This window comes from Canis aureus, chromosome 7 (genome assembly GCF_053574225.1).
Source record: "Canis aureus isolate CA01 chromosome 7, VMU_Caureus_v.1.0, whole genome shotgun sequence".
Taxonomy (NCBI): domain Eukaryota; kingdom Metazoa; phylum Chordata; class Mammalia; order Carnivora; family Canidae; genus Canis; species Canis aureus.
In genome coordinates this window covers 56,137,880-56,155,200 of record NC_135617.1, presented here as the reverse complement: position 1 = coordinate 56,155,200, position 17,321 = coordinate 56,137,880, and the positions used below count along the sequence as shown (strand labels likewise).

General features: G+C 35.7%; 1 long non-coding RNA gene across 1 annotated transcript in view; it reads left to right on the top strand.

The window, feature by feature from the left end:
• The window catches only part of LOC144316871 (uncharacterized), a 207,965-nt gene extending 191,441 nt beyond the window's left edge, over positions 1-16,524 (top strand). The window contains exon 4 of the long non-coding RNA XR_013382706.1: positions 16,407-16,524. This is a non-coding gene — a long non-coding RNA (uncharacterized LOC144316871). The remainder of the gene's footprint in view (positions 1-16,406) is intronic.
• The last annotated feature ends 797 nt before the right edge of the window (positions 16,525-17,321 follow it).

The window sequence follows — 17,321 nt, the reverse complement described above, 5'->3', positions numbered from 1 at the left end:
AAAAGATACAGTCAACAAAATTAAAAGACAACCTACAGGATGGGAGAAGATATTTGCAAATGACATATTAGATAAAGGGCTAGTATCCAAGATCTACAAAGAACTTATTAAACTCAACAGCAAAGAACCAATCCTATCATGAAATGGGCAAAAGACTTGAACAGAAATTTCACAGAGGAAGACATAGACATGGCCAACAAGCACATGAGAAAATGCTCTGCATCACTTGCCATCAGGGAAATACAAACCAAAACCACAATGAGATACCACCTCACACCAGAGAGAATGGTGAAAATTAACAAGACAGGAAACAACAAATTTTGTAGAGGATGTGGAGAAAGGGGAAACCTCCTGCACTCTTATTGGGAATGTGAACTGGTGCAGCCACTCTGGAAAACTGTGTGGAGGTTCCTCAAAGAGTTAAAAATAGAGCTACCCTATGACTGAGCAATTGCACTACTGGGGATTCAACCGAAAGATACAGATGCAGTGAAAGGGCAGGACACCTGCACCCCGATGTTTATAGCAGCAATGTCCTCAATAGCCAAACCATGGAAGGAGCCTCGGTGTCCACAGAAATATGGAAAAAGAAGCTGTGGTCTATATATACAATGGAATATTACCCAGTCATCAGAAATGACAAATACCCACCATTTGGTTCAATGTGGATGAAACTGGAGGGTATTATGCTGAGTGAAGCAAGTCAATCAGAGAAGGACAAGCATTATATGGTCGCATTCATACGGGGAATATAAATAATAGTGAAAGAGAATAAAGGGGAAAGGAGAGAAAATCGGTGGGAAATATCAGTGAGGGAGACAGAACATGAGAGACTCCTAACTCTGGGAAACGAACAAGGGGTAGTGTAAAGGGAGGTGGGCGGGGGGGTTGGGGTGACTGGGTGACGGGCACTGAGGGGGGCACCTGATGGGAGGAGCCCTGGGTGTTATGCTATATGTTGGCAAATTGAACTTCAATAAAAATATGCAAAAAAGAAAAGAAAATATGCTTAGATGAAACTGTAATTTGGAGAGTAAATGTTAACTTGTATAGTAATTTGTGATTTCACTTATTTCACCACCTTTATGAAATAGGACTACATTTCATAGAATAAGCTGTATGTAAGTGCTAGCATTTCAAATTCATCTTTCATTTGCTAAGTATGATAAAAGAATGTTCTATAAAAATATTTTTTTTGCAAAAGCTAAAACTGTAAATAAATACAATGTAAACTTAATCTGTTTATAGACTTGCTGTCACTTCAAGGTTCTTTAGGGATGCCATATGGGCTGGTTTATTGCTTAGATGAAGTTTACAAATATGAACGAATAAATTTTTGGAGTTTCTGCTAAGTCAAATTAAGTTGGATGCAATGTCAAGCAAACAGCACATATCATTATTTCACAAAGGAAATAAGGATTTATTATCACTGAGGAAACAAATTCCCAAATTACATTTTACTGGATGCACAAAAATGCTTACATCCACTGTACTTCAAATCTGTCATTTATTTGAAGAGTCATGCTTTTTTACTACAGTAAATAATCATTTCCCAGTTACTGTGTTTACTAATATGCTTACTGGTTTTATTTATCCTATTTAATGTTCACTAACAAATAAAACAATGATGCATTGTTCTTTCCTAAAATAAAGTTCTGAGATGGAGAATAAGGTAGTTATTACAGGAATAACTTTAGTTTCTATATATAACTATTCAAGACAAGTCAGTTAGTGTTTTTAAACAAAATTTAATTTGTGCTCAGGAAAAAAAGGATGGCCCTCAAGTGATGTGGAGCATGCTTTAAAAATTTTGCTCATCCCAAGTATATGTCTTTTGAAAGCCAGGGAACAAACACAAATCAGTAACTCATTATATATAAACTAAGGAATGTTTTCATTAAACTATAAAAAAATTATAGAAAAATATATAATGTTAGGTAGATAACACATTAAAATGTAGACATATGAACTGTAGATAACTTTAATAGTGGAATTTCCTCTATACTTCATCTAGTATATAAGGACCTTCTGATTGACCTTCATATATTAACATATTTTGATATAATATCCTCACCATTTTTTAAAAAAGATTTTATTTATTCATGAGAGACAGAGAGAGGCAGAGACATTGCAGAGAGAGAAGCAGTCTCTATGAGGGTCCATGCAGGGAGCCCGATGTGGGACTTAATACTGGGACTCCAGGATCACGCCCTAGATGGAAGGCAGGTGCTCAAGTGCTGAACCACCCAGGTGTCCCATCCTCACCATTTTTATTGAGCAATATTTTCTCTTTCTATATCAAAGTCACTCAGTACTACTTAGGCTGGGGGGAGCTTGGACTCCCAGCTATTCCTATGCCAGCTATAGAAAATAATCATAGAAAAAAATCAGGCTCTGTAATTCTGGTTTCTAAGATACCTTCTTTAGAGGCTCCTGGGTGGCTCAGTTGGTTAAGTGTCTGACTCTTGTTTTTGGCTCAGGGCATGGTCTCAGGACTGTGAGATTGAGCTCCCATTTGGCTCATGCAGTAGGGTGTCTTCTTGAGATTCTCTCCCTCTCCCCCTGCTCTCTCTCTCTCTCTCTCTAAAATAAATAAATCATTTAAAAAGATACTCTATAATAATCCAATGAAAGGAGATTATACCTTTAAGATGTCCTTTACGGATGAACATCAGAGTCCTTGATGAACTTGTATGAGAAAATATTTCCTCCTTCTCTCCTCTAAGTCAACTAATACTCCAGGTTGAATCTGATATTCTTGTTATGATTCTGATTTAACATTAGGATAAATTAATTGACTGGAAATTTCTTGATCACTTCAAATTATTTTTCAATTGTTCATGGGCTATTATTTAAATCATTTTTCAAATATTACAAAAATTCTAATTAATGACCTTTCTAGATCAGTTTCTGAATCAAATAATCATTTGCCTTATAAATATGCATTATAATTAACAATGGTTATTTATAGATAATAAACTTCACATGTTCTCCTTTATGTTATTATTGTTCAAGGACTATGAAAGGTTAGACCAGCCTGATGGTTTTAGTTCTGTTACTTGGTGTATGACTTCATGTAAGTTCCTGGTTTTATAAGCTCTTCAGGAAAAGAGAATTGTTGTATTGGAATATTTTATAAAGACAGGAAAGATGGAATTTTCAGCATTTTAGGCTTAACTATATTTTTCATTTAGGGAAAAGAACTGAGAAACAAATCATGGAATCTTCCTGATTCTTCTTAATTAGTCCTATGAAATGTGAGGTTAACAATTAGTACTTCCATTGTTCTACAAAATGTGTGGAAGAATATAATTGTATTTTTACTCTATGGGTGATAGGAAGGAGGAAACCAATGTTACCATAGCACTAAGATGGTAAATGGGCTGTTCATACCTATGTTGTTGATCCTTATCTTTAATCTTATAACTTATCTAAGTTCTAAAGATTTAAGTTCAGAACTTTTAGATGTAATTGGTGGAAGATGTGGGCTCTTCTGAACTTATACTACCATAGTGTAACTGGAATTATTCATATTACTCATATTTTTGAAGAAAAAAAAAGGTTGTAAATCAATTACCTAAAATTAAAACTTTAAATCTAGGTAAAGGAGAGGAAATTAAGTCCAAAGCAACAAGAAATAACAATAATAGCACAAATTAAAAATACAGCAAAACCTAGATATTTGAAAAAATCAAAATCTATAAACCACTAGCTATAGTGATCAAGAAAACCAAGGGAAATTATAAATTGCCAATTTCAGAAATAGTCATCTATATCTATGTATCTATATCTATCTATATATTCCAGACACTTATTAAAAGGAAAATGAGGGGTGTGGGTGGTTCATTTGGTTGAGCATCCAACTCTTGGTTTTGGCTCAGATCATGATCTCAGGGTTGTGAAATGGAGCCCTGCATTGGGCTCCCCAATCAGTGGAGAGTCTACTTGAGATTTGCTTTCTCCCCCTACCCCTCCTCTTACTTGCTCATGTTCTCTCTCTCTCTCTCAAATAAATCTTTAAATAAATGAAAATGAGTTATTTAAAAAAATACGTAACAAATTTAATAATATATAGAATAGAAAAAATTCTGAGAGACACCAAAATGGTTATTCAAATAGATGGCTTAAATAGTACATCTTTTCCAGAACAGAATTTGTAGTTATACACTTCCCCACAAAGAAATATTCAGACCCAGAAGGCTTTGTAGACAAATTCTGCTGAATGTGCGAGAACGGAATAAAACCATTTCAATATGCACACTTACTGAAAAGAAACAGGGAAGAATATTTTGCAATTTATATTACAAGGCAACCCAAACGAGATAAAACTATTATCAACAGAGAAAACCAAAAAACTATATCCTTCCTCATGAACACAGTTGTAAAAACCCTCAACTAAGTATTAGTAACTTGAATTCAACAATATTTAAAAAGGGAAATACATCATGACCAAGGGGTATTTAGAATGTAAAATTAGCACAACATGTGCCAATCAGTAAATTAATTTACCATATCACAGACCAGAAAAAAAAAAAGCCTAATAGATACAGAAAAAAAAAGTATTTTACAAAATTAACATCTATGCATGATAAAAACTTTCATAAACAAGAATAAAGGGAAACTTCAATGTGATTTAAAGTATTTACCAAAAAAACAACAGCTAATATCATACTTGTGTAGAATTGAATGTTTTCACCCAAAAAATGAAGCAAGGATGTCAACTCCCAAGTTCTATTCAGGGATTTAGGGGAGATTTAGCAAGTGTCAATAGGGCAAATAAAAATATTGGTTTGAAAGGATGAATTTAAATATTTAATAAATTTAAAATAAACATTTAAAATAAATTTTTATTTATTTTGTTTTTTTAAGATTTTACTTATGAGAGAGAGAGAGAGAGAGAGAGAGAGGCAGAGACACAGGCAGAGGAAGAAACAGGCTCCACACACGGAGCTCGACGCGGGACTCGATCCGGGATCTCGAGGATCACACCCCGGGCTGCAGGTGGCGCTAAACCGCTGCGCCACCGGGGCTGCCCTAAAATAAATTTTTAAAATAAAAAATTTAAATATTGTTTTGAAAGGAAGAAATAAAACTAGCTTAATTTATAGAAAACATGGGTATTTATATAGAAAATACCAAAGAATTTATTAAAAAGCTTCAAGAAATAGCAAGTCTGGTAAGATTGCAGGATATGACATAAAAATAAAAATCAGTTTTCTTTCCATCTACCAATAAATGATTATAATCAAAATTTTAAATATAAAAGCATCAAGAACATTAGATATGAGAAACTGATATGTAAGATACAGATGATATAAGGAGAAAACTAAGAAACCATAAGTAGAATTTTTTTAAACCATTTCGAAGATGGAATATTTTTCAGATATGAATTTTTCCCAAATTGATGTAAATTAGACACAATTCCAACCACGATTTTTTTAAGCATGGTAGTTTTGGTATGATAAAATGAACAACTCTTGGTGAAGTTTCAAAAAGACCGTGTAATTATATAACAGAAAAGTTTATTTCATGTGAAAATCATTCTCAATAGTTTGGTTCTATACTCAAATCATATATAGTGGGTTTTTTTTTTCATATTCGTACGTATATACTCAAATGGAACATTTCTTTTTCCTGATTACAACTGTTCAGTGTATTACAAGATTTTTTTTTTTTTTTTTTTTTTTTGTCTGCTAAACACAATAGCACCCTACCCAACATTACATTAAAAACAAAAGCAAAAGCATTCCACTATTTCTAAACTGCCCCCTGGGATAGTGACTCTCACAAGTGAATATCATTAGAGTATGAGACTATAAGTCACAGTAGTTTGATAAATGGAATCTATAGTAATCAATCTAATATTTTTTATATAAACCAGTTCCCTCATCTGAAAATGAAGATAACAGTACTACCTTTTTGTAAACATCATGGTAGGGCTATTACTTCAACTTAAAAAAATATTTTTTATAATAACTAGGGCATTGTAAACATGCAGTAAATACTAGTTATGATTCTTACTGTAGGTAGGATTTTTGTATGTTTATTGCAGTAATTAGTGGACAGAGCTATCAGAAGCTTTCAAGATATTTTCTCATTTTTGATTTGGATGCAAGCAATATACTTGTTCTTTTTGAACAATAGGCTAAGGAGAAATGATACATCTCTCTGCCTCCAATGAACATGTTTTAGATCAGTTGAGATCAGATCACTTGTTTCCTCTGGGATAAAAAATGGTATAAATAACTAATATTTCATTTGGCAAAAAGTTCCCAAAACAGCTATCCTTTCTTCTCCTTCTGAAAGCAGGATGGGGCAAGAGAGATGACTAAACATATAAAGAATATAGAAACTTGAAAATGTTAGGAATATTCTCTGAAGAACTTATGTCCTAGGCTCTGATGTGTCATTTCTCATTTACATAAAACCTAATCATAGTGATTCCATTTTGAAGCTGTTCAAAAGAATTATAAGAATGATTTATAACTGGCTTTATTTTCAAAATGCACAGATAGAGCATTTTATCACAGCTCCTAAGGGTTTGATAACCCTTTTCTCATTTTATCCTGGACAGCTGGGTTAAAGTCACCCCTTATTTGTTTGCCTCATCAGGTGTCGAGTCCCACTCATGTGAACTGTTGACTTTTGTCTCCTTTTGTCCACACGTTTGAGTCATGCACAGAATTTGAATGTAACTGGCCCCTGTTAGCTATCTGAAAGCCTCCAATGATAAGCATTTCTTGTGAAACTGGGGCATTCAGTGTTTTTGGTTCCTTTTTGTGTCTATCCTGGGAGAAACTGAACATATTTTATCTTCACAAAAGTAAACTGTGGTAATCTAAATCTTAAAAAATAGAAATAAATGATACAAAGGACTTGTTATCTGAAAAAAAAATCCAAATTCCCATTTTTCTTTTGTAGCCAGGGCATATTTATTTACCTTAAATGCATTTGGAGGAATGCAGAGAGGACTTATGTCATATCACATAACTGAATGTGGATTAAAAATGCCTAAGCACACAGATATCCCCACCCCTCATATGTAAATTTTAAGTCCCAACTCCTTAGAGCTGGAGGATGAGAAGTAGAAGGGAATTACTCTGGGTCCTCTGTGACAAAAAAACACTCTATCCTTTTCTCATTTGGAAAAATTTATAAGGATAAATTATAATGAATACTTATTGAGTACAAATCAGATGCTCAGTGCTACTCCAGATGATTTACATGTGTCACTTCATTGATTACACACACAAATCATGTTTCTCCTCTAGTGGAAATAGAACATAGCTAGATTTTGCATGCATGTTATATAATCTAATTGGCCTGAATAACACAAAACTGATGTGCATGGAGAAAAGGATAAGGGAACTTGCCATTATTTCAGGGAGTAGCATTGCCAAGCAGGTCCTCAACAGAAACCTAAGGTAAGTATCATTTGCACTAATGTGGTGGATGAGAACAGATGAGAACACTGCAGTATCTGGAGGCTGTGTTACCCACCTGAACATAAATGGAATATCTGTGGGGTCCATTGTGTGGGGAGAGGGGGCACACTGCAGTATTGTTGCTTGAAGTGTTTTTCTTTTTATCAGCATCTAAGTTTTATATATTAGTGACAAATAGAATATTTTAGTCATTTTTGGAATTAAAGTTAAATCATGTACTATTGATTTATAATAGATATTATCCATTTAGAAAGCACAGTTTTTGGTTAGTTTTGAAATTTTTTCCCTCTTGCAAATATGTCATAGGCCGGCTTTTAAAAAGTAATTACTGTACATAGGCAGATTTCTCAATTTTATTATAACTGTTTATTTCCACTATTGTAAGAGAGATGGTTAAGAAGTGAGGGAAAAGTAAGAGATTGGGGAAATTTTAAATAATCTGAGACATTTAATCAGATCAAAATGCAATGTGTGTATCTCTGTACTTCAAAATACTCTTACAGAGGACATAAAATAGTATACACTTTCACTTCAGAAAACAGAACAAGCAAAAATCATATCTTTTCTTTAGGAAGTCTAAATTATAAGTGAAAATACAGTGAATAGAGGAAGAGTTAAAATGGTGGAGTAATAGAGGGGACCCTGAGTTTGCCTCATCCCTCAAAAACGGATCAACATCAAGTCATTTTGAACAACTAGGAAATTGATTGGAGGGTTAAGAAAACAATCTGCACAATTTAAGGGAGAAAGTGTGGCAGACACAAGGTTCAGAGCCATGAATTGGGAGAGAAAACCCATGGTGCCCTCAAGGAGAGGGAACCCTTTTCACATATTAAAGTCAGGAGAGAGAATAGTGCATAGAGTTCACACAACATGCCATGGTGAGGGGATCCCCTGGATCTCTAGAGAGATCCCAGATCACTGGGAGAGATCCCTCCCCTTCCTGGAGTATATTAGGAAGAGTGGGGATGCCTGGGTGGCTCAGCAGTTGGGCGCCTGCCTTTGGCTCAGGTGGTGATCCTGGGATCTGGGATCGAGTCCCGCATCAGGCTCCCAATGAGGAGACTGCTTCTCCCTCTGCCTATGTCTCTGCCTCTCCTTCTCTCTCTGTCTCTCATGAATAAATAAATCAATCTTAAAAAAAAGGAAGAGTGTATTTGGCCTCTCTGAGGACAGAAGGCCTGCTGGGAGCCCTTGAGTGGTTCAACAGCAAGGGACTGAGGAGTGCACACAGAAGACATAATCTGGCCACAGCTTTTCACTGTGCACCACAATAGACTCCAGCCACAATTCACACACCCTGTGACTGCTTTTCAGGGACACAACAGTGCTGGGTGAGCAGTGAGACTCTCCTCCAGGGAAGGGAAGCTGGTCTGTATCATGCCAGGCTCTTTAAGGATTTGGAGTTTTGAATCCTAGCCACCAGCCAGAGGTAAAACACAAGGGAACTGTGGCTCCAGGTGTGCTGATGGCCAGGTGAAAACAGCTTAAGGGCAGGATCCAACAAAAGCCTGGGATACAGGGGAGAAGATTGTTCACTTTTCTGTGAGGGCTTCCTGAACAATACTGCCCATGAGTTCCCCCTCTCCTAGGACAAGAGGTTAGGGTGTCACCATCTTCCACTTCCCCACCTTTCACCCCCACTCACCAGCACAGTTGGACTTCAGAGAGAAACTCAGTTCCTCCAGTGAAGGTTAGAGTCACTTGCACCAAACCTCACCCCACTGTGTCAAGCATGAGCATCTTTACAGGGGCAGGACTTACCATGAGCCAGTGAGGTGGGCCCTCTCCATTAGAAGACTAAAAGAAGGCCCCTGCATATCCCAAGTCTATTGATTATAGAGTGCTTCAAAGTATCAGCTTCAGTTCTGGTGGAAATAGGTTTGTTTTTTGCTTTTTTCTTTTTTATGTATATTTCTTTTCTTTTTACTTTTTTTTTTTCATATCAGGCTTATAGTTTTTTGTTCATTTGTGTCTTTTTTTGATCAGGTGAATTTTTCTTTTTATCCTTCTTTCATATTCTTGGGAATCAGACTTACAGTTTTTTGTCTGTTTCCTTTTTTCCTTTTTTCTTGGATCAGAACAATCTTCTTTCTTCTTTTTCTTTCTTTTTCCTTCCTTCCTTTCTTTCCTTTCTTTCCTTTGCTTTCTTTGCGCTCTCTCTCTCTTCTTCTCTCTCTCCCTCTCCCAGGCTTACCTTAACAAACAAATCAGAGCATCTCTAGTTAAAAGTCCTAAAACTCCTCACTGCAAGCAAGGAGAAACTCTGTAGAGGACTGACCTATGGAAAAGAGAAGCCAAAACACAACAGCAGAGTATATATAACATACACCGAAAACACTTACTGAAGTACCAGGCCCTGAATACTGCAGGACCCCTTCTTAATATAGTATTGCTCTCAGGAGCAGGAAACATAACAAGTTTTCATAACAGGCAAAAGACAGAAACTTAGACATAATGATAAGATGGAGGAATTCTCCCCAAAAGAAAGATCAGGAAGAAATCACAGCCAGGGATTTGATCAAAACATATAAGCAATATATCTGAACAGGAATTTAGAACAACAGTCACAATAATACTAGCTGGGCTTGAAAGAAGTGTAGAAGACACCAGAGAAACCATGGCTATAGAGATAAAAGACCTAAAAACTAGTCAGTTAAAAAAAAAAAAAAAAGGTATAACTGAGATGCAAAACCAACTGATTGTAATCACAAAGATGGAAGAAGCAGAAGATTGAATAGGTGATATAGAAGATAAAATGATGGAAAATAATGAAGATGAAAAGAAGAGGGAATGAAAACTATCAGATCACTAGTATAGATTTAGGGAACTCAGCAATTGCACAAAAGCACAATAATATTCATATCATAGAAGTGTCAGAAAAGAAAAGTGGGAAAAAGTGGCAGAAAGATTATTTGAGCAAATTATAGCTGAAAACTTCTCTAACTTGGGGAAAGAAAAAGGCATTCAAGTTCAAGGCATAGAGAACTCACCTCAAAATTAATAAAAATAGGTCAACACCATGACATATCATAGTGAAACTTGTAAAATATAGAGAGAATTCTGAAAGTGAAGGACAAAAGGTACTTAATCTGCAAGGGTAGACAGACAAGGTTAGCAGCAGATCTGTCCATAGAAACATGGCAGGCAAGAAAAAATAGCATGATATATTCAATGTGCTAAATGGGAAAAATATGCAGTCCAGAATACTTTATCCAGCAAGACTGTCACTCAAACTAGAAGGAGAGATAGAGTTTCCAAATAAACAAAAACTAAAGGAGTTTGTGAGCACTAAAAAAGCCTCGCAAGAAATACTACAGGAGACTCTCTGAATGGGAAAGAGATCAAAAGCCACAAAGAGTAGAAAGGAACAGTGTCATTCTACTGAAACAGTGACTTTATAGGTCATACAATGGCACTAAATTCATACCTATCAATAATTATTTTGAATTTAATTGAATTCAATGGTCCAATCAAATGACATAGGGTATCAGATTTAAAAAAAAGTCCATTAATCTGTTGCTTACAAGAGACTCATTTTAGACCCAAAGACACCTCCAGATTGCAAGTGAGGGGTGGAAAACCATCTCTCATGCTAATAGACCTCAAAAGAAAACTGGAGTAGCCATCCTTATATCAGACAAACTAGATTTTAAATCAAAGACTATAATAGAGATGAAGAAGGCCACTATATACCAGTAAAGGGGTCTATCCAGCAAGAAGATCTAGCAATTGTGGATATTTATTTAACTTGAGAACAGCCAAACATAAATCAATTAATAACAAATTTAAGGAAACTCATTGATAATAGGGGAATTAAATACCTCACTTACAGCAACGGAAAGATCATCTAAACAGAAGATCAATAAACAATGGCTTTGAATGACATACTGGACCAGATGGACTTAACATACATATTCAGAGCATTTAATCCCAAAGCAGAAGAATATATATTCCTTTTGAGTGCACATGGGATGTTCTCCAGAATAGATAACATACTGGGTCACAAATCAGGTCTCAAACAGTACAAAAAGACTGATATTATACCACACATATTTTCAGACAACACTATGAAATTTGAAGTCAACCACAAGACAAAATTTGGAAAGACTACAAATATGTAGATGTTAAAGAACATCCAAATGAATAATGAGTGGGTTAACCAGGAAATTTAAAAAGAAATTAAAAAAATACAGGGAAGCAAATGAAAATGCAACAGACCAAAACCATTGGGATGCAGCAAAGGTCATCATAAGAGGGAAGTATATAGTAATACAGGCCTACTTCAAGTAAGAAAAGTCTGAAATACAGAAACTAACCTTACACCTAAAGGAGCTGGAAAAAGAACAGCAAATAAAACCCAAAACTAGCAGAATAAGGAGAATAATAAAAATTGGATCAGAAACCAATGATACAGAAATTAAAAAAAAAAAAAAAAGAGTAGAACAGACTAAGGAAACCAGGAGTTGATTTCCTCAAAGGATTTTTTTTTTAAGATTTTATTTATTTATGAGAGAGAGAGAGAGAGAGAGACCGAGACACAGGCAGAGGGAGAAGCAGGCTCCATGCATGGAGCCCAACGTGGGACTTGATCCCAGGTCTCCAGGATCATGCCCTGGGCTGAAGGCGGTGCTAAACTACTGAGCCACCCGGGCTGCCCTCCCTCAAGATTTAAAAAATCTATAAACCCCTAGCCAGACTTATCAAAAAGAGAAGAAAAAGGACCCAAGTAAATAAAATCATGAATTAAAGAAGAGAGATCACAACTAACACCTCAGAAATATAAACAATTATAAGAGAATATTATTAGCAATTATATGCCAACAAACTGGGCAATCTGGTAGAAATAGATAAATTCCTAGAAATATATAAACTACAAAACTGAAACAAAAGAAATAGGAAATTTGAACAGACCCAAACCCAGCAAGGATATTAAATCAGTAACCAAAAATCTCCCCAAAAACCATAGTCCACAGTAACCAAAAATCTCCCAAGAAACAATAGTCCAGAGCTGGATGGCTTCCCAGGGGAATCCTACCAAACATTTCAAGAATTAATACTTACTCTACTGAAGTAAGTATTTTTTTTCCAAAAAAAAAATGGAAATGGAAAGAAAATTTCCAAACTCATTCTATGAGGCCAGCATTACCTTGATTCTGAAACCAGACAAAAACCCCACTAAAAATAATTACAGACCAATACCTCTGATGTACATGGATGTAAAAATTCTCAACAAGATATCAGCTAATTGAGGATGCCTGGGTGGCTTAGCAGTTGAGCATCTGCCTTTGGCTCAGGGCACGATCCTGGAGTCCTCGGACCAAGTACCACATCGGGCTCCTGGCAGGGTGTCTGCTTCTCCCTCTGCTTGTGTCTCTGCCTCTCTCTCTGTGTCTCTCATGAATAAATAAATAAAATCTTAAAAAAAAAAAGAAAAGATACCAGCTAATTGAATCTGATAGTACATTAAAAGGATTATTCACATGGGGTGCCTGGGTGACTTAGTTGGTTAACCATATGGTTGTTGGTTGCAGCTCAAGTCATGATCTCATGGGTTGTAGGACTAAGCCCCTTGTTGGGTTCTGTGCTGAGCATGAAGTCATCATGTCCCTCTCCTGCTCCTTCCTGGCTCTTGCTCTCTTTTTCTCTCTCTGTCTCAAATAAAATATTTTTTTGTTTTTTCCACAGGGTGGTTCAATATCTGCAAATCAACTATTTTACACCACTTTAATAATAAAAAAAGGGGGTAAGAGCTATATGATCCTCTCAATAGATGGAGCAAAATCATGTAACAAAATACAGCATCCTTTCTTGATAAAAACCTTCAAGAAAGTAGGGCTAGAAGGAACATAACATCATAAAGGCCATATATGAAAGATTCACAGCTAATATCCTCAATGGGTAAAAATGGTGAGCCTTTTCCCAAAGGTCAGGAACACAATAGTTAGTGATGTTGGCTTTCATCACTGCTGTTCTATATAGTACTGGAAGTCCTAGCTCAGCAATCAGGCAACAAAAAGAAATAAAAAGTATCCAAATCAGCAAGGTAGAAGTCATACTTTCACTCCTCTCGGATGACATGATACTCTGTAGAAAACCTGAAAGACTAACAGAACTGCTAGAACTGATACTTGAATTCAGCAAAGTCTCATGATATAAAATCAATGTACAGAAATCTCTTGGATTTCTATACACCAATAATGAAGCAGCAGAAAGAGAAATCAAGGAATCAGTCCCACTTACAATTACACCAAAAACCATAAGATATCTAGGATTCAATCTAACCAATGAGGTAAAAAATCTGTACTCTGAAAAGTATAGAACACTTATGAAAAAAATCGAAGAGGACACAAATGGAAAAACATTCCATGCTCTTAGATTGGAAGAACAAATATTGGTAAAATGTCTATACTACTCAAAATAATCTATATATTCAAAGCAAACCCTATCAAAAGAACACCAGCATTTTTCCCAGAGCTGGAACCAATTCTACAATTTGTATGGAACTAGAAAAGATCCTAGATAGCCAAAATAATGTAAAAGAAAAGCAAAGTGGGAGGCCTCTCAATTCTGGACTTCAAACTGTATTAGAAAACTATAATCATCAAGACAGTGTGGTACTAGCACAAAAATATACACACAGATCAATGGAACAGAATAGAGAACCCAGAAATGGACCCACGACTGTGTGGCCAAAGAATCTTCAAATAGGCAGGAAAGAATATTCAGTGGAAAAAAAGGCAGCCTATTCAACAAATGGTGTTGGGAAAACTGGACAACTACATGAAGAAGAACGCAACTGGACCACTTTCTTACACCATGCACAAAAATAAAATCAAAATGGATGAGAGACCTAAAGCTCAAACAAGAAACCATCAAAATCCTAGAGGAGAATGCAGGCAGCAACCTCTTTGACATCAGCTGTAGTAACTTCTTACTAGGCACATCTCCTGAAGCAGAGGAAAGAAAAGCAAAAATGATCTATTGAGACCTCATGAAGATGGAAAAGCATCTGCACAGTGGAAGAAACAATTAACAAAATTAAAAGGCAGCCAATGGAATGGGAGAAGATATTTGCAAATGACACATCAGATAAAAAGTTAGTATTGAAAATCTATAAAGAACTTATCAAACTCACTACCGGAAAACAATCCAGTTAAGAAATAGGTGGAAGACATGAAAGACATTTTTCCAAAGAAGATATCCAGGTGGATAACAGACACATGAAAAGATGCTCAACATCACTCATATCAGGGAAATGCAAATCAAAAGCACAATGAGATATCACCTCACATCTGCCAGAATGGCTAAAATTAACAACTCAGGAAACAGCAGATGTTGGTGAGGATGTGGAGAAATCCTGATGGTAGGAATGCAAGCTGATGCAGCCACTGTGGAAAACAGTATGGCAGTTCCTCAAAAAGTTAAAATAGAACTACTCTATAGCCCAAAAATTGCACTACTAGATATTTACCCAGAGGATATAAAAATGCTGATTCGAAGGAGCTCATGCATCCCAATGTTTATAGCAGTTTTATCAACAATAGCCAACTTATGGGAAGAGCCCAAATAAGTGTCCATCAACTGATGAATGGATAAAGAAGATGTGGTGTATATATACAATGGAATATTACTCAGGGATAAAAAAAATGAAATCTTGCCATTTGCAACAAAGTAGATGGGACTAGAGTGTATTAGGCTAGGTGAAACAAGACAGAGATAAATATATGACTTCACTCATTTATGGAATTTAAGAAACAAGACAGATGAACATAGGGGAAGGGAGAGAAAAATAAGACGAAAAAAGAGGGAGAGGCAAACCATAAGAGACTTTTAACTACAGAGAATAAATTGAGGCTTGCTGGAGGGGAGTTGGGTTGGGAGGATGGGTTAAATGGGTGATGGGCATTAAGGAGGGAACCTGTTGGGATGAGCACTGGGTGTTTTATGTAAGTGCTGAATCACTAAATTCTAATCCTGAAACCAATACTACACTATATGTTAACTAACTTGAATTTAAATAATAATTTTAAGGACGCCTGAGTGTCTCAGTGGTTGAGCGCCTGCCTTTGGTCCAAGGAGTGATCCTGTGTCTCAGGATCAAGTCCCACATCAGGCTCCCTGCATGGAACCTGTCTGCCTCTCTCTCTCTGTGTGTCTCTCATGAATAAATAAATAAATTCTTAAAAAAAATCAATAATAATTTTTAAAAAGAAAATACAATGAATAATTAATTATATGGATATGTATATGTACATAATTTTTTCCAGAATTTATGGTTTTTATAGGTATTTGAATAAAACACTTCACTGTAAAATTTGTAAAATAAAGCCCTCTCCCACAATTCACCTCCCTCCAAATGAGCATTTTGTGAAACTTGAAATATTCTTTGAGAGACAATATCTTGTAATCATTAAATACTGATATGTAAATACACAAAACAGCCAATCAGCATTCTTTCACAACCTAGTTGTTTTTGGATCTTCATACCTCTTACTAACCTAACCTTTTGGGGACAGTGTATTGTGTGTTCTATCTAGCACATCCCAAATCTTAAAGTGCACAAGGATCACCTTAGAATCTTGATAAAGTGCCATTATCACTGATAATGGGTGACATGTTAAGTAAATAAAGTAGTTAGGGGATAGAGAGGTTTTGTCTTTTGAGTGGTTTCACAATTTCTTATTTTGGTGAGTTCTGCTTGCATTGTATAGAGGATATCTTAAAAAGAGAAGCTATTTACTTTTACCACACTGTTTTCCCTTTAGCCAGTTTGATTCTGTGATATCATCTATACAGCTAAACAATTAAGGATGAGAGGAACAACTTCTTATATTTTAGCAACTTAAAGCTTGTTCTCATTTTAGTTATCTGAAATCATGTCTTAAAATTGATTGCATTTCATAATTTGATAGCATTTTTCTTCTCCTAGCTTTCTCTTTTTATTTTACATGAATCAAGAATCCTGCCTCTTATGATCAATGGGATCATAGACTTCAAGAACCATAAAAAAGAGAGACAAACCAAGATACAGACTGTTAACTACAGAGAACAAACTGATGGTGTTACCAGAAGGGAGGTGAGTGTGGGTATGGGTGACATAGGTGATGGGGATCAAGAGTACACTTATCATAATGAGCACTGAAGAAAGTACAGGATTGCTGAATCACTATATTATACACCTGAAACTAAAATAACACTGTATGTCAACTATACCAGAATTAAAACAAAACTTAAGCGGGGTTGCTGATGTGGCCTGTATGTAATTGATCATCTTTTGCAGAAGCACAATCAATGCTCTGATGGCTTGCAGTAGTGATGATGCCAGAGATTCTGCTGCAAACTATAGCCAAATAGGACAAAAATCACACAAGGTATAACATAGCAAAGTATAGGGGCCTCATATAATATTCTGCAAAGACTTTCCTTCTGAGGCCATTGGGAACAATCACAGATTGGCAAAAAAGTCTTTTTATTTTGCTGTTCCTCCTGAGACTGCTCTCAATGCCACTTAACATCCTATGGAGAGGAGCAACAATGGCCAACACCTATTTCTGGGAATAGCTGGATTTTTTTTTTTTTTCTATTCCAAATACGTATTTGACAAAAGTTGAGAGACATTTTTGGACTCCCATGATAAAGGCATCTCTGTTAGGATGAGTAAAGGCCAAATGACAATGAAGTTTTCTTTTCTCCCACCAACTAGTGTAGGTGCAAGAGAAAGAAGTTTACAGGTCATCATATTTTTTTTTTTTTTTTTTTACTGAAAACAAGAGAGTAAAATGCTACATGGATAATGAGACCATTTTCTAAACTTAAATGCTTATTTTTAAATTATGTTGATCATTTCTGTCTTTGTTTGTTGAGCATATATGC